The sequence below is a fragment of the Tursiops truncatus genome, chromosome 6, assembly GCF_011762595.2.
Source record: "Tursiops truncatus isolate mTurTru1 chromosome 6, mTurTru1.mat.Y, whole genome shotgun sequence".
Lineage (NCBI taxonomy): Eukaryota > Metazoa > Chordata > Mammalia > Artiodactyla > Delphinidae > Tursiops > Tursiops truncatus.
The window spans coordinates 6,470,486-6,487,034 of record NC_047039.1 but is presented as its reverse complement, the minus strand read 5'-3'; the positions used below and the strand labels follow the sequence as shown (position 1 = coordinate 6,487,034).

Genomic DNA, 16,549 nt, shown 5'->3' with positions numbered 1-16,549 from the left:
ATGGAATATTCTCCAGGATAGATCATATCTTGGGTCACAAATCAAGCCTTGGTAAATTTAAGAAAATCAAAATTGTATCAAGTATGTTTTCTGACCACAACGCTATGAGATTAGATATCAATTACAGGAAAAGATCTGTAAAAAATACAAACACATGGAGGCTAAACAATACACTACTTAATAATGAAGTGATCACTGAAGAAATCAAAGAGGAAATTAAAAAATACCTAGAAACAAATGACAATGGAGACACGACGATCCAAAATCTATGGGATGAAGCAAAAGCAGTTCTAAGAGGGAAGTTTATAGCAATACAATCCTACCGTAAGAAACAGGAAACATCTCGAATAAACAACCTAACCTTGCACCTAAAGCAATTAGAGAAAGAAGAACAAAAAAACCCCCCAAAGTTAGCAGAAGAAAAGAAATCAGATCAGAAATAAATGAAAAAGAAATGAAGGAAACGATAGCAAAGATCTATAAAACTAAATGCTGGTTTTCTGAGAAGATAAACAAAATTGATAAACCATTAGCCAGACTCATCAAGAAAAAAAGGGAAAAGACTCAAATCAATAGAATTAGAAATGAAAAAGGAGAAGTAACAACTGACACTGCAGAAATAAAAAAGATCATGAGAGATTACTACAAGCAACTATATGCCAATAAAATGGACAACCTGGAAGAAATGGACAAATTCTTAGAAATGCACAACCTGCCAAGATTGAATCAAGAAGAAAAGAAAATATGAACAGGCCAATCACAAGCACTGAAATTGAAACTGTGATTAAAAATCTTCCAACAAACAAAAGCCCAGGACCAGATGGCTTCACAGGTGAATTCTATCAAACATTTAGAGAAGAGCTAACACCTATCCTTCTCAAACTCTTCCAAAATATAGCAGAGGGAGGGACATTCTCAAACTCATTCTACGAGGCCACCATCACCTTGATACCAAAACCAGACAAGGATGTCACAAAGAAAGAAAACTACAGGCCAATATCACTGATGAACATAGGTGCAAAAATCCTCAACAAAATACTAGCAAACAGAATCCAACAGCACATTAAACGGATCATACACCATGATCAAGTGGGGTTTATTTCAGGAATGCAAGGATTCCTCAACATACGCAAATCAATCAACGTGATACACCATATTAACAAACTGAAGGAGAAAAACCATATGATCAACTCAATAGATGCAGAGAAAGCTTTCGACGAAATTCAACACCCATTTATGATAAAAATCCTGCAGAAAGTAGGCAAAGAGGGAACTTTCCTCAATATAATAAAGGCCATATATGACAAACCCACAGCCAACATCGTCCACAATGGTGAAAAACTGAAAGCATTTCCACTAAGATCAGGAACAAGACAAGGTTGCCCACTCTCACCACTCTTATTCAACATAGTTTTGGAAGTTTTAGCCACAGCGATCAGAGAAGAAAAGGAATCCAAATCGGAAAAGAACAAGTAAAGCTGTCACTGTTTGCAGATGACATGATCCTATACATAGAGAATCCTAAAGATGCTACCAGAAAACTACTAGAGCTAATCAATGAATTTGGTAAAGTAGCAGGATACAAAATTAATGCACAGAAATCTCTGGCATTCCTATGCACTAATGATGAAAAATCTGTAAGTGAAATCAAGAAAACACTCCCATTTACCATTGCAACAAAAAGATAAAATATCTAGGAATAAACCTACCTAAGGAGACAAAAGACCTGTATGCAGAAAATTATAAGACACTGATGAAAGGAATTAAAGATGATACAAATAGATGGAGAGATATACCAAGTTCTTGGATTGGAAGAATCAACATTGTGAAAATGACTCTACTACCCAAAGCAATCTACAGATTCAATGCAATCCCTATCAAACTACCACTGGCATTTTTCACAGAACTAGAACAAAAAATTTCACAATTTGTATGGAAACACAAAAGACCCCGAATAGCCAAAGCAATCTTGAGAACGAAAAACGGAGCTGGAGGAATCAGGCTCCCTGACTTCAGACTATACTACAAAGCTACAGTAATCAAGACAGTATGGTACTGGCACAAAAACAGAAACATAGATCAATGGAACAGGATAGAAAGCCCAGAGATAAACCCACGCATATATGGTCACCTTATCTTTGATAAAGGAGGCAGGAATGTACAGTGGAGAAAGGACAGCCTCTTCAATAAGTGGTGCTGGGAAAACTGGACAGCTACATGCAAAAGTATGAAATTAGATCACTCCCTGACACCACACACAAAAAAAAGCTCAAAATGGATTAAAGACCTAAATGTAAGGCCAGAAACTATCAAACTCTTAGAGGAAAACATAGGCAGGACACTCTATGACATAAATCACAGCAAGATCCTTTTTGACCCACCTCCTAGAGAAATGGAAATAAAACCAAAAATAAACAAATGGGACCTAATGAAACTTCAGAGCTTTTGCACAGCAGAGGAAACCATAAACAAGACCAAAAGACAACCCTCAGAATGGGAGAAAGTATTTGCAAATGAAGCAACTGACAAAAGATTAATCTGCAAAATATATAAACAGCTCATGCAGCTGAACAAGAAAAAAACAAACAACCCAATCCAAAAATGGGCAGAAGACCTAAACAGACATTTCTCCAAAGAAGATATACAGACTGCCAACAAACACATAAAAGAACGCTCAACATTACTAATCATTAGAGAAATGCAAATCAAAACTACAATGCGATATCATCTCACACCAGTCAGAATGGCCATCATCAAAATATCCAGAAACAATAAATGCTGGAGAGGGTGTGGAGAAAAGGGAACCCTCTTGCACTGTTGGTGGGAATGTAAATTGATACAGCCACTGTGGAGAACAGTATGGAGGTTCCTTAAAAAACTATAAATAGAACTACCATATGACCCAGCAATCCCACTACTGGGCATATACGCTGAGAAAACCATAATTCAAAAAGAGTCATGTACCAAAATGTTCATTGCAGCTCTATTTACAATAGCCCGGAGATGGAAACAACCTAAGTGTCCATCATCGGATGAATGGATAAAGAAGATGTGGCACATATATACAATGGAATATTACTCAGCCATAAAAAGAAACGAAACTGAGCTATTTGTAATGAGGTGGATAGACCTATAGAGTCTGTCATACAGAGTGAAGTAAGTCAGAAAGAGAGAGACAAATACTGTATGCTAACACACATATATGGAATTTAAGAAAAAAAAATGTCATGAAGAGCCCAGGCGTAAGACAGGAATAAAGACACAGACCTACTAGAGAATGGACTTGAGGATATGGGGAGGGGGAAGGGTAAGCTGTGACAAAGCGAGAGAGAGGCATGAACATATATACACTATCAAACGTAAGGTAGATAGCTAGTGGGAAGCAGCCGCATAGCACAGGGAGATTAGCTCGGTGCTTTGTGATCGCCTGGAGGGGTGGGATAGGGAGGGTGGGAGGGAGGGAGACGCAAGAGGGAAGAGATATGGGAATATATATATATATATAACTGATTCATTTTGTTGTAAAGCAGAAACTAACACACCATTGTAAAGCAATTATACTCCAATAAAGATGTTAAAAAAAAGAAGCTACATTATATTACCAAATAAAATTAAAAAAAAAAAAGATTGGTGAGACCTGTTGGTTTAAGGAATGAATGCTGCAAATCTAGCCTTTTTGCGCATCTCATCGGTCTTGGGCCAATGGAATGAAAGAGCACAGAGAGCTAATAACACAAAGGACTAAGGTCTGGAGACACAGTGGCCACCATACTTACTCATTAAGGTAAGTAGGAGAGATTCAGTAGATGTGTGAGAGACACAGAAATGGATGTCTTTTAAATTAAGTGGAGTGAAGTAGTATGACTGCATTGGAAAACTACTGGGAAGCCAGCTACCAATTAAAACAACCAGAAAATTCCTTGCTGCTGAATGAAACTCAAGAAAAACATACTGTGATCTTTTTGAACAGCTTATGCCTTCTGAGTTTCTGGCTAAACCCTCCTAATGAGTAATGAGAAATGTTTTGGAAAATGGAAAGAATGCCCCAGGACCAAAAAAGTTAAGTCAAAGTGGTGGTCATGAAATTGGCAACTCACTGATAACTGCTTTTTTTTTTCTTTAAAATATACTTCTACTTCTGGGTTTACTCACTGTTACAGAACCATGCAAGTATTTCAAGAGCAGCAAATTTTTGTCAGTTCAGGAGTCATAAAGTGTATATGTAATTTTTTTCTGATGACTGGCACAGGAATGTGGAAAATGGGCAGAAACAGATGATGACTGACAATTTCTACAGCAGCTTGTCTGCTTTGTGAAATCAAAGTGAGGAGCTGCACACATTTCTTAGGCTCAGTGTGTATAGAAAATGACCTTGGGTATGATGGTCCAGAAGCCTGGTTCCATACCAGCTGCTCTTTAGGGTGCTCTGTGCCCATCGTGTACATCCTGATCTCCTGACATATCCCAAGTTTACGTTACTTAAGGAGGCGACTGTGGGTTAGTAGAAGCAGCAGCTAAGAATATTTGTCATTTTTCAGATATATGTTGACACAAAATGGAGATACCTATTTGTAGTAGAGTGAAGTGTTACCCTGTAAACTCTTTATATCACTGTTTTGCCTTCCTGAGGAAAAGATACAATTTTTATCTTGTTAAGAAATGAGACATACAACCAAATAGCTAAATGATTACAGTATGAAACACCACCAAGCACAGCTAAATAAGCCATTCATGGTGTCCTCCGATTCCTAAAGTTTTGGTGATCTGCTCAATTTACCCTAAAGCCTCCCCTAATTTGAACTAATTGTGTGTGAAGTTCCCATCAGCGTGATTATAGCCACAGCAGAATATTATAAGGAAAATATTACCAAAAGAGAAATAAAGAGAATTACACTATGTGAAAGCATTTATTCACATTAAAGGGGAAAACGAATATAAGGTTTTCTTGTTAATAATTTGAATTAAATTTCAAATTTATATAATTTCCCCAGATTGCCTAAAATTTAACTTTTTCAGCAAAATTTTTTTCATCAACTATACAAGTTAATGTGCTAAATTGATCAGGGAACTGAAACGGTTAAGCAACTCTTCTTGGGAACTTTATTTCATTTCAATTAAAAAAGTATGCATGGGTTCAACTGAATTACTGATCTCCAAGAAAATGATGATTTGGACATCTAGACCATATAGAACTTAGATTTGCAAATTCTGGATCAAGTCTTATCTTTGTATTACATCTTCATAGGACTTTTACCAGGCAACAATGTTGAGTAAATCAAGTTTGTGACTATCAAGTATATTATTAAAATAGTTAAAATTAATGAAATCAACTTTAAAGTACACAATTAGTACTTTAATAACTCAGATGATATTTTCTTTCCAACCAACCTAATGTCATGAGGTTCATGGTAGTTTCCCCTTAATTTTTTGTGAAGTAAACCATGATCACTCAGGGCTTCTTGAAGGTAGCTAAAACCAACACTGGCACAAAGGTGAAATGTGATCCTTTGAGCCTGCTCTTTATAGAACAGGATAAATTCTGACCCTACACAGATAATCTGGACTTCAGATAATCTCTGACAGGTAATTTTTAATTGATTGTACAGAGTTGTAATTGTGATAAGTGGATTTAACTTTCAAAATAGAAAATGAAAAGCCAAGATATTGATAATGATCTGTGTCATATACGGTGATATTTATGATGAAACCTTATCAATTCGAGTCATTAGGTAAAGCAAAATGTCAATTTTCTTGTCACTTTTCAAATAGTTTTCAACATCAGATACTTTGAACCATAATACAGAACCCTCCTATATAGAAGTCAACTGTTTAGCAATTTAGAATTGCTGTTTTCCTCCCTTATCCCTACGACAATTCTCCTTCCTTTTGACCTTTTTATTTCTAAAGATGTGTCCTTTGATGGTGATAAATGGAATGGGATGAAATTCAAATGAACACTTATACTCATGGCAATTCGGGCAAAAGTATGGATGGGGAGGGGTGGGAAGTGATTCGATACAATTAGCACCAAGTATATGTCCGTGAACAGAGATTTCTCTCAATGAATCCTTAATTAATTAATTAATGAGGGACTCAATCAATTTTTGCCTTCTGGCCATTATCACATATAATCAGAACTTGACTGTAACTATAAAACCATGTGAAACTACCAGTAACCGCAAATTATATTTTAAAAAATTAATGGGAGCGTAAATGCCCACTCTAAACGCACATGTGCTTTATTTTTCCAGTCTCACAAAGTATTTGAAAACCACAGCTGTTGATAATGCTTTAGATTTGCCAGATCCTGTAACAGTGCACTTGTTTTGCCTTGAACATGGCATTTATACCGCATTAAAGTTTGGCAAGCTTAATCTTTGCTAACCACGGGCAAATGGGAACACGCTACAAAATGTAAAAATACATTTCAGCCAAAGCCATTATCAAGTATATGTTTGTTTGGATTTGACTAAGAGCCTCTAATTTGTTCACGCACACTTGGCATCTCTACATTCTGTGTACCGATTATGCTTGCGATGAATGTATCACATGCCTAACAGTCGAAGAAAGCTCTAAGCAAGGGAGAGGAGGAAAAGAGAGGGGAGAGGAAAAAGTCCTATTTCACTTCTGTTGGAGTGAGGATGCACCTCCGTAAACTCTTGGGGGGAAATGTTCCTGTGGCTCCGTGTCCCCCTGCCCTGCCTGATGCCCCACACTAGAAGTATTCTTGAGTAGCTGGCGAATTCTCTTTCATATCATCACATAGGAGAATCTACCCTTGCATTTATCTGGCTACAAGCCTCATAATAGAATAAAACTATGTTATCTGGCTGTTTACCAACACAGAGCTCAAGAAAACCATCATCTCTGATATTCAAACATAATGAAGTTCTTCAGTCTGGCAATCCACCCCAACCATAGAGGCCGAAGAGGTATAGGTGGTACATGATATTGGCATTACTGTCCTGTTTTGTTCATCCACTGATGGAGACAAAGCCAGAGCAACATGTGCTGCAGGATGGAGTTTGTGACTTAGTCCCAGGCCCTCCCCAAGGGCCATCACAAAATACTTTCATTAAACTCCCACTATTGGCTACCTTTCCCATTGATTCACCACAAAACCTTTCAAATAGGGCATCTCACATTTGTCTCGTGACATGTGTCAAGTAGAATCAGTAGAAGTTACGTGATTACAATTTTCATCGCATAGACTCTAAAGAAAAGGTCAGCTTCACAGCAGGACCAAAATTAACGCCCGTTCCCCAAAGCTCGCCATCCACGCCTACCTTTCAGTGTCTCGTGACAGGAACCACCTTCTAGGCATCCTTTTTCAGTGCCCAGTAAGTGGACACGTGATATGAATAAACACCAAACACAAATGTACCCACATTCTGCGTTTCAATTGGATTTAGCTCTACAGAGGAAATAAAACAAATCGACCCCCTGGAACAACCCCCCAAAACAAAGAAACAGACCCTTTTCCTAATGGTCATCGACTCCCTCACTCATTTATTCAGTAATTTTTGAGCTTTCACTAAGTGCTAGGTGCTATCTTTGACACTGTTCACTTCAGGCACAGTGAATGAGATAACCTGTAAAAGTATTTAGCTCAGTGCCTGGTGTGTGAGAGGCAAGCAACAAAATTAAACCTCCTTCCTTCTTAAATTTTTATCCTTGAACTCATCAATCATATGCAACCTGAAGAAAATGATTTGCTTCCAATCCAGTCTCATCATCCCTTTAAATCTACCCCCCGTGCAGTTACACACTGTGAAGTTTAGCATGACCTATTGAACCAGGGAGAATAAACCACCTGCAGGCAGAATCACGGCTTGTGATTCCATTTTTTGTTGTAATAGAGGAGAGGAAAAGGTCAGTGAAGTGTTCCAGTATTACTAGGCTGTATCTGTAAACACACATACACAGACACTTTTGGAAGGTTCCATTGTTAATCTAGGCAAATAGCTTTGCAGCTGCCAATAAGCATTTACTATCCTCTCGACTGTTTGAATTTAACTTTTATTTACAAGCAACTTATATAAATAGACACAACCTTAAAGCCGACACTTTCTGCGCCATCTTGCATCCTATTTGCCATTTTTTTTTTCTTGGCTCCCAAGACTAGGTCATAGATGGAGGAGAAACCAATCTGAGACATCATCAATTTTTCACTTTCAGCAGTTTTTATGCCAAATATATGCCAAATGCCACCATCAGATTGATCATTGCCACATGGCAACCCACACTAATCCCCAAGGCATCCACAGTGGACAGACCCTGACACAAAACACACATAAAAGTAGTTGCAGGTCCAAGATATTTAAAGAACTCATCTATGACCTCTACTGGCCAAGCTAGTAAAACACAACAGCTACCATGATTTCGGAAGTGTCCTCCTATTTTCATTCATTCATTTAACAGATACTTTTTAGCACCTACTACGTGCCAGGCACTGTTTAAGGAAGGACAATGACAATAAACAAAACAGACCAAAAAAACCCCTTCCCTCCTAACATTCAGCTGGGCAGCATTTAAACTGTATGCATTATAAATAAGTTAACTGTATTTTGGAAGGTAATACGGCTTTTAAAAAGAAGAAAAAGTAAATCAAAGTAAAGGGAATCAAAAGCACTGAGGAGGTGGAGCTGGAGAAGCAGGTTTCAGAATTAAATTGGACCCTCAAGAGAAGTGTCAGTGCAAGGGTAAAATTAAGCAAAGACTCCAAGGAGGCGAGAACCTTAGCAACTTAAGACCTAACACATAGGTTCTTAAATTCGTTAAATTAGACATCACCCTGGGAACAGGGTTCTTTTTCACAGTTTCCAGAGAGATTTTGGAGTCAATCAGACTTGTGTTCAATCCTGTATGGGTCAGCTTTGCTGCAGCAACAAACAACCCCTAATTCTCATTGGTTTAAAGCAGGGGTCCCCAACCCCGGGACCACCGACAGGTACTGGTCGGCGGCCTGTTAGGAACCGGGCGCACAGGAGGTGAGCGGCAGGAGAGCGAGCGAAGCTCGCATTGCCACCTGAGCTCCGCCTCTTGACAGATCAGCAGCATTAGATTCTCACAGGAGCGCGAACCCTACTGTGAACTGCGCATGCGGAGGATCTAGGTTGCGCCCTCCTTATGAGACTTTAATGCCTGGTGATCTGAGGGGGAGCTGAGACAGTGATGCTAGCGCTGGGGAGCGGCTGCAAATACAGATTATCATTAATAGAGAGGTTTGACCGCACAGAGACCATAATAAGTCAATTGCTTGCACACTCACATCAAAACCCTATCAGTTAAAAAAAAAAAAAAAACCCTATCAGTGAGTGGCAAGTGAAAACAAGCTCAGGGCTCCCACTGATTCTGCATTACGGTGAGATGTATAATTATTTCACTGTATAGTACAATGTAATAATAATAGAAATAAAGTGCACAATAAATGTAATGGGCTTGAATCATCCTGAAACCAACCCCCGCCCTGGGTCTATGGAAAAATTTTCTTCCACGAAACTGGTCCCTGGTGCCAAAAAAGCTGGGGGACGCTGGCTTAAAGGACAAATATTTATTTTTTGCTCATGTTTCACATGGGCTGCAGGCTAACTGTGGGTCAGTTGTGACTGACAGGCTTGGCCCTCCCTGCTCCACATGTGTCCTATTCCAGGGGCAGGGCTGGAGGGACGGCTACCCTCTCAGTTATGGTGTCCCCACAGAGAAGGTCAGGGCTGAAGTGCATTTAATCGCAGCACGGAACTTAAAACTTTTGCTCTCATGGGGTACCGATCAAGTTCATTCACGTTCCATTGACCAAAGAAAGTCGAAGTGGCCGCGCCCAAAGTCAGTGAGGGCAGGAGAGTGAGTGTATATGTGGCCCAGACACAGAAGTATGGCAAGGGCAAGGAGGGAGTGAATAATTGTGAACAAATAATACAACGTAACTGTAATGAGTCACTCAATCTCTCTGAACCTTACCTTGTCCGTCGGTGAAACAGGAATAAGAACAGGCTACCTGTGAAGAATAAATGAGATATTATAAATGTACTCAGTACAGTAACTGACTTATAATAAGGGATCAATAAAAGTTAATATCCTTTTGTTGCCTTCCTCCAAAGGTGGCATCATCACTCTGGCCCAATTCCTTTCGAGGCTTAAGAAGGTATGGGGGCTGAGGTAGGAGGGTGTCGGGGGGATGTGTTGGAAAATTGAGGAGCCTGGGACTGAAATGCGGATTCAGTTCTTGCTCTAAATCCTGGATAAATTACTGATCTATAAAACAAGGCATCTGTCTAAATGATCTCTAAGGTTCCTTTCTGGTGCTAAAGATCCTCAGTTTGGGATAAAACATTTATAGTGGGTTCTTCCTTTTTCTCTAGAGCCACCGCTGCTTAGTCCTAACACCAGGTGGCGCCAGAAAACAACTTAATGGAAAAGGACAAAGGCTTTCCTGGGGTGAAGGTTGGAGAGTCTAGAACGTTACTATTTTCTTCTTATAGACTGTTATAAAGCAGAACTCCTGCATCTGGTAGTTGCTCAGAAAGCACCACTTTGAGGAAACAGCACCCAGAAACAAAATGCTCACTCTAGTCCTAGGACCTCAGGCTTTGGGAAAGGACCCCAGGAAATTGGGGACTGCCCCAGACAGTTTCTAGGCTTTGATTTTGGAATAGGGGAGCTTCTCTGTTTTTGAGCAGAAGCATGAGGTAACTGGAGCTGTGCTCTAGGATGATACATCTAGTTGCCATGTGATGGGAGTGTCTGGCACAGGGGAGAATTGTTTGGGAGACTCTTATGACAGGAAAGAATCCACATACACGGGTCTGAAATAGAAGAGTGGGGACTTCCCTGGTGGTCCAGTGGTTAGGACTCTGCACTCCCAATGCAGGGGGCACGGGTTCAATCCCTGGTCAGGGAACTAAGATCCCACATGCCGCATGGTGTGGCCAAAGGAAAGAAAAATAAATAGAAGAGTGGGAGTGAGCATAGCAATGGGTGAGATGTTACAGCAACAGAATCTCTACAACTTGGCAACTATTTAAATAAAGAGGCTTCAAGTAGGATAAGTCATTATGAAAGACGACTCCTGGATAAGTAGGAAAATGTTGGGGCCACTGACAGAAAACACATGACTTTGGGTGGCAGCATTACTGTTACTCCTCCACTTCACGTGTACACCCAGAAGGAACCATGAAGGCTTCTCCCTCATAGGTACTGAGGAATCCCTGGTGCACGAGCTTTGGTCCTAAAAGGGCCAGACTTGGCCTTTTCTCAAGAAATGTTTTCTTGGGCTTCCCTGGTGGTGCAGGGGTTGAGAGTCCGTCTGCCGATGCAGGGGACACGGGTTCGTGCCCCGGTCTGGGAAGATCCCACATGCCGCGGAGCAGCTAGGCCCGTGAGCCATGGCCGCTGAGCCTGCGTGTCTGTAGCCTGTGCTCCGCAACGGGAAAGGCCACAACAGTGAGAGGCCCGCGTACCGCAAAAAAAAAAAAAAAAAAAAATGTTTTCTTACACATGATTTTATTTTACTTACAAAATCCAGAGGCATTTCTCTGTTGACAATGGGGACAGGGGATGTATAGGAAATCTCTGTACCTTTCACTCAGTTTTGCTGTGAGCCTAAAACTGCTCTTAAAAAAAAAAAAAAGGAAATCTGTTTTTTAAACTCTTGGCAGATTCTGGGAAGATGGTGCAGTAGGAAGCACTAAGAGTCTGTCTCCCCCACTCCCAGACAAAAATTGCACTGGCAGAAATCTGTCTGATGTAACTATTATGGAACTCTGGACAGCTTACTGAAGGCTTGCAATGTCCAGGGGAAGACTTGGACTGTTCATTTTGGCCAGTTTCAGCTCTCAGCACAACAGCAGCTACCCATCCCCAACCCCATGGCAGGCAGCTGTGCATGGTTCCTGGAGCAGATTTGCACAGCTTGCAGGAGCCTGGATGGGCAAAAAGGACATCAGTGATCTGTGCTCTGGTCACTGGTGACTGCTTCTGATCACAGAGGGGTAGACAAAAGGGCAGTGCCCATTGTTGTAGCCCCTCCCCCACCAATAGAAGTCCCTCCTCATCTGGCTGAAGTGACAGCCAGGAGATTTAAGGGACAGTGCCCTTTTTTAACCCCCTTTATTTTTCTTTTTCCCCTTTTGGTAGTCAGATATTAAAGACTAGACTATTAAAAAATGACTACATATATGGGGAAAATTAGAAAGTGACTGGGCATGCCCAAGGAAAGTCTCAGAAAAGACCTAAGAATACCTTAAGTTTACACCTGAGACACGCTCAGCTGAGATACAGTCTATAGAATCAAAAAAAAAAAAAAAACAATAAACAAACAGTGACAAAAACCAGCAAACCCTGGGAGAAGGCAGAGAATATAATTTCCAGAGTTACCACATTATTAGATTCAAATGTCCAGTTTTCAACCCAGAAATATCACAAGGCATACAAAGAAACAGGGAAGTATGGCCCATTCAAAGAAATAAAATAGGTCGATAGACTCTGTCCCTGAAAAAGATCCAATAGAAGAAATATTAGACAAAGACTTTAAAACAGCTGCATAAAAATGTTCAAAGAACTAAAGGAACATGTGGAGAAAGTCAAGAAAACAATGTATGATCAAAATGAAAATATCAGTAAAGAGACAGAAAATCTGGAAAGAGGTCAGAAGGAAATTCTGGAGCTGAAAAGTAAAATAACTGAAATTAAAAATTCACTAGAGAAATTCAAATGCAGATTTGAGCAGGCAGAAGAAAGAATCAGCAAACTTAAAGAAAGGACAAAGGGAATGATCAAGTATGAGGAACAGAAAGTAAAGAGACTGGGCTTCCCTGGTGGCGCAGTGGTTGAGAGTCCGCCTGCCGATGCAGGGGACACGGGTTCGTGCCCCGGTCCGGGAGGATCCCACATGCCGCGGAGTGGCTGGGCCTGTCAGCCATGGCCGCTGAGCCTGCGCGTCCGGAGCCTGTGCTCCGCAACAGAAGAGGCCACAGCAGTGAGAGGCCCGCGTACCGCAAAAAAAAAAAAAAGTAAAGAGACTGAAGAAAAGTGAACAGAACCTAAGGGACCTGAGGCACCAAAAAGCAGACCAACACCACACAGTGGGAGTCCCAGAAAGAGAAGAGAGAGAGAAAACGGCAGAGAGGGTATCTGAAGAAATAATGGCTGAAAACTTCCCAAACTTGGGGAAAAACATGAATATAAATAGCCAACAGGGGACTTCCCTGGCAGTCCAGTGGTTAAGACTCCACGCTTCCACTGCAGGGGGCATGGGTTCAATCCCTGGTCAGGGAACTAAGATCCCACATGATGTGTGGTGTGGCCAAAAAAAAAAAATCAAGAAAAAACTATCCAACAGGCTCAATAAGCTCCAAGTAAGATGAACTGAAAGCCAAAGAAAAAGAGAAAATCTGGAAACCAGCAAGAGAGAAGCAAATAATCACATACAAGGGATCCTCAATAGGATTATCAGCAGATTTCTCATCAGAATCATTGGAGACCATAAGGCAGTGGGCTGATATAGTCAAAATGCTAAAAGAAAAGAAACCGTCAACCAAGAATTCTATGTCTAGCAAAACTGCCCTTCGAAAGTAAGGGAGAAATTAAGACATCAAGGTAAAAGCGAGAGAGTTTGTTACCAGTGGCCCTGTCCTGCAAGAAATGCTCAAGAGTCCTGCAAGAAATAAAAAGACACTAGAAGCCATAACAGTAACTCAAATCTATATGGAGAAATCAAGATCTCAATAAAGGTAAATACATGGATAATTATCAAAGCTAGTATTATTGTAACAATGGTTTGTAACTCCACTTTTTGTTTTCTACATGATTTAGGAGACTACTGAATTTTAAAAATATATTAGTTTATGTTTTGGGGCACACAATGTAGAAAGATGTAATTTTATGACATCAGCAGCTGAAAGGGATGGGGATGAAGCTGTAAAGGAGCAGAGTTTGGGTACGTTATTGAAGTTAGGCTGGTATAAATTCAAACTATACTGTTATAACTTTAGGATGTTAAACGTAATCCTTGTGGTAACCACAAAGAAAACAGCTATAGAATATACACAAAAGGAAATGAGAAAGGAATTTAAACATCTCACTATAAAAAATCAACTGAACACAAAAGACTAACACAGGAAATGAGCAATAAAAAAGCTACAAGGCATTTAGGAAACAAATAGCAAAATCACAGAAGTAAATCTCTCCTTATCAGTAATTACTTTAAGTGTAAATAGTTTAAACTCTTCAATCAAAAGACAGAGATTGGCAAAATTGATAAAAACACATGATACAACTATATCTACGAGACCCACTTTCGATCCAAAGACACAAATAGAGGGAAAACAAAGGATGGAAAAAGTTACTCCATGTAAATAGCAACCAAAAGAGAGCATGGGTGGATATAAAAATATCTGACAAAATACGTAAAATTGAAAAAGTTTACAACAAAGAAATACACTGTATATTAATAAAAGTTTCAATAAAGCAAGAAGATAAAACAATTATAAACATTTGTGCATCAAAATATATGAAATTAAAACTGACAGAATTGAAGGGAGAAATAAAACAATTTTACAATAATAGCTGGATGCTTTGTGATCCATTATCACAATAATGGATAAAACAACCAGACAGCACCTTACTGTACAGCAGAAACTAACACAACATTTTAAGTCAACTATACTCCAATAAAAATAAAATTAAAAAAAAACCAAAAAACAGACAGAAGATAAGAAAGGAAATAGACACTTAACAATACAATAGATCAACTAGATCTAACAAACACAACAATAGCATGCATATTCTTCTCAGGTGCGCATAGGCTATCCCCCAGGATATAGGTTAGGCCACAAATGAAGTCTCAGATTTTGAAAGATGGATATCATACAAAATATCTTCTCCAACCCCAATGCATAGAAGTTAGAAATCAACAACAGAAGGAAAACTAAAAAATTCACAAAATTGTGGAAATTAAACAATACACTCCAACAACCAATGGATCAAAGACGAAAATACCAAAAAAATTAGAAAATACTTACAGACTAATGAAAACAAAAACACAACATGCCAAAACTTATGGGATGAAATGTAAGTGTTGCTAATTGGGAAAGTTATAGCCATAAACACTTACTTTAAAAATAAGAAAGAACAACTCAACAAATTAAAAAACCCCAACCAAATAGAAAAATGGGCAGGAGACTTAAATAGACATTTCTCCAAAGAAGCTCAACATCACCAATAATTAGAGAAATGCAAATCAAAACTACAATGAGCTACCACCTCACACCAGTCGGAATGGCCATCATTAAAAGTCTACAAATAACAAATGCTGGAGAGGGTATGGAGAAAAGGGAACCCCCCTACACTGTCGGTGGGAATGTAAATTGGTGCAGCCACTACGGAGAACAGTATGCAGGTTCCTTAAAAAACTAAAAGTAGAAGATGGCGGAAGAGTAAGACATGGAGATCACCTTCCTCCCCACAGATACACCAGAAATACATCTATACGTGGAACAACTCCTACAGAACACCTACTGAACGCTGGCAGAAGACTTCAGACCTCCCAAAAGGCAAGAAACCCCCCACGTACCTGGGTAGGGCAAAAGAAAAAAGAATATATAGAGACAAAAGGATAGGGACGGGACCTGCACCAGTGGGAGGGAGCCATGAAGGAGGAAAGGTTTCCACACACTAGAAGCCCCTTCGCGGGTGGAGACTGTGGGTGGCAGAGGGGGAAGCTTTGGAGCCGCAGAGGACAGCGCAGCAACAGGGGTGTGGTAGGCAAAGCGGAGAGATTCCCGCACAGATGATCAGGGCCGACCAGCACTCACCAGTCCAAGAGGCTTGTCTGCTCACCCGCCGAGCCGGGCGGGGCTGGGAGCTGAGGCTCCGGCTTCAGTCGGATCCCAGGGAGAGGACTGGGGTTGGCGGCGTGAACACAGCCTGCAGGGGGTTAGTGCGCCACAGCTAGCTGGGAGGGTGTCCAGGGAAAAGTCTGGACCTGCCAAAGAAGTAAGAGACATTTTCTTCCCTCTTTGTTTCCTGGTGTGCAAGGAGAGGGGATTAACAGCGCCGCTTCAAGGAGCTCCAGAGACGGGCGCGAGCCACGGCTAAAAGCGCAGACCCCAGAGACGGGCATGAGACGCTAAGGCTGCTGCTGCCACCACCAAGAAGCCTGTGTGCGAGCACAGGTTACTATCCACACCCCACTTCCGGGGAGCCTGTCCAGCCCGCCACTGCCAGGGTGCCAGGATGCAGGGACAACTTCCCCAGGAGAACGCACGGTGCGCCTCAGGCTGGCGCAACGTCATGCCAGCCTCTGCTGCCGCAGGCTCGCCCCACACTCCGTGCCCCTTGCTCCCCCCGGCCTGAGTGAGCCAGAGCCCCCGAATCAGCGGCTCCTTTAACCCCGTCCTGTCTGAGCAAAGAACAGACACCCTCCAGCTACCTACACGCAGAGGCAGGGCCCAATCCAAAGCTGAGCCCCTAGGAGCTGTGAGAACAAAGAAGAGAAAGGGAAATCTCTCCCAGCAGACTCAGAAGCAGCGGATTAAAGCTCCACAATCAA

The 16,549-nt window shown here is 40.9% G+C and overlaps 1 long non-coding RNA gene across 1 annotated transcript in view; it reads right to left on the bottom strand.

Annotated features, from left to right (window-relative positions):
• Positions 1-16,549, bottom strand: part of LOC117312545 (uncharacterized) — a 130,850-nt gene that overhangs the window by 56,613 nt on the left and 57,688 nt on the right. The window contains exons 11-12 of the long non-coding RNA XR_012332338.1: positions 15,813-15,982; positions 9,961-9,997 (exon numbers count right to left, since the gene is read on the bottom strand). This is a non-coding gene — a long non-coding RNA (uncharacterized lncRNA). The remainder of the gene's footprint in view (positions 1-9,960; positions 9,998-15,812; positions 15,983-16,549) is intronic.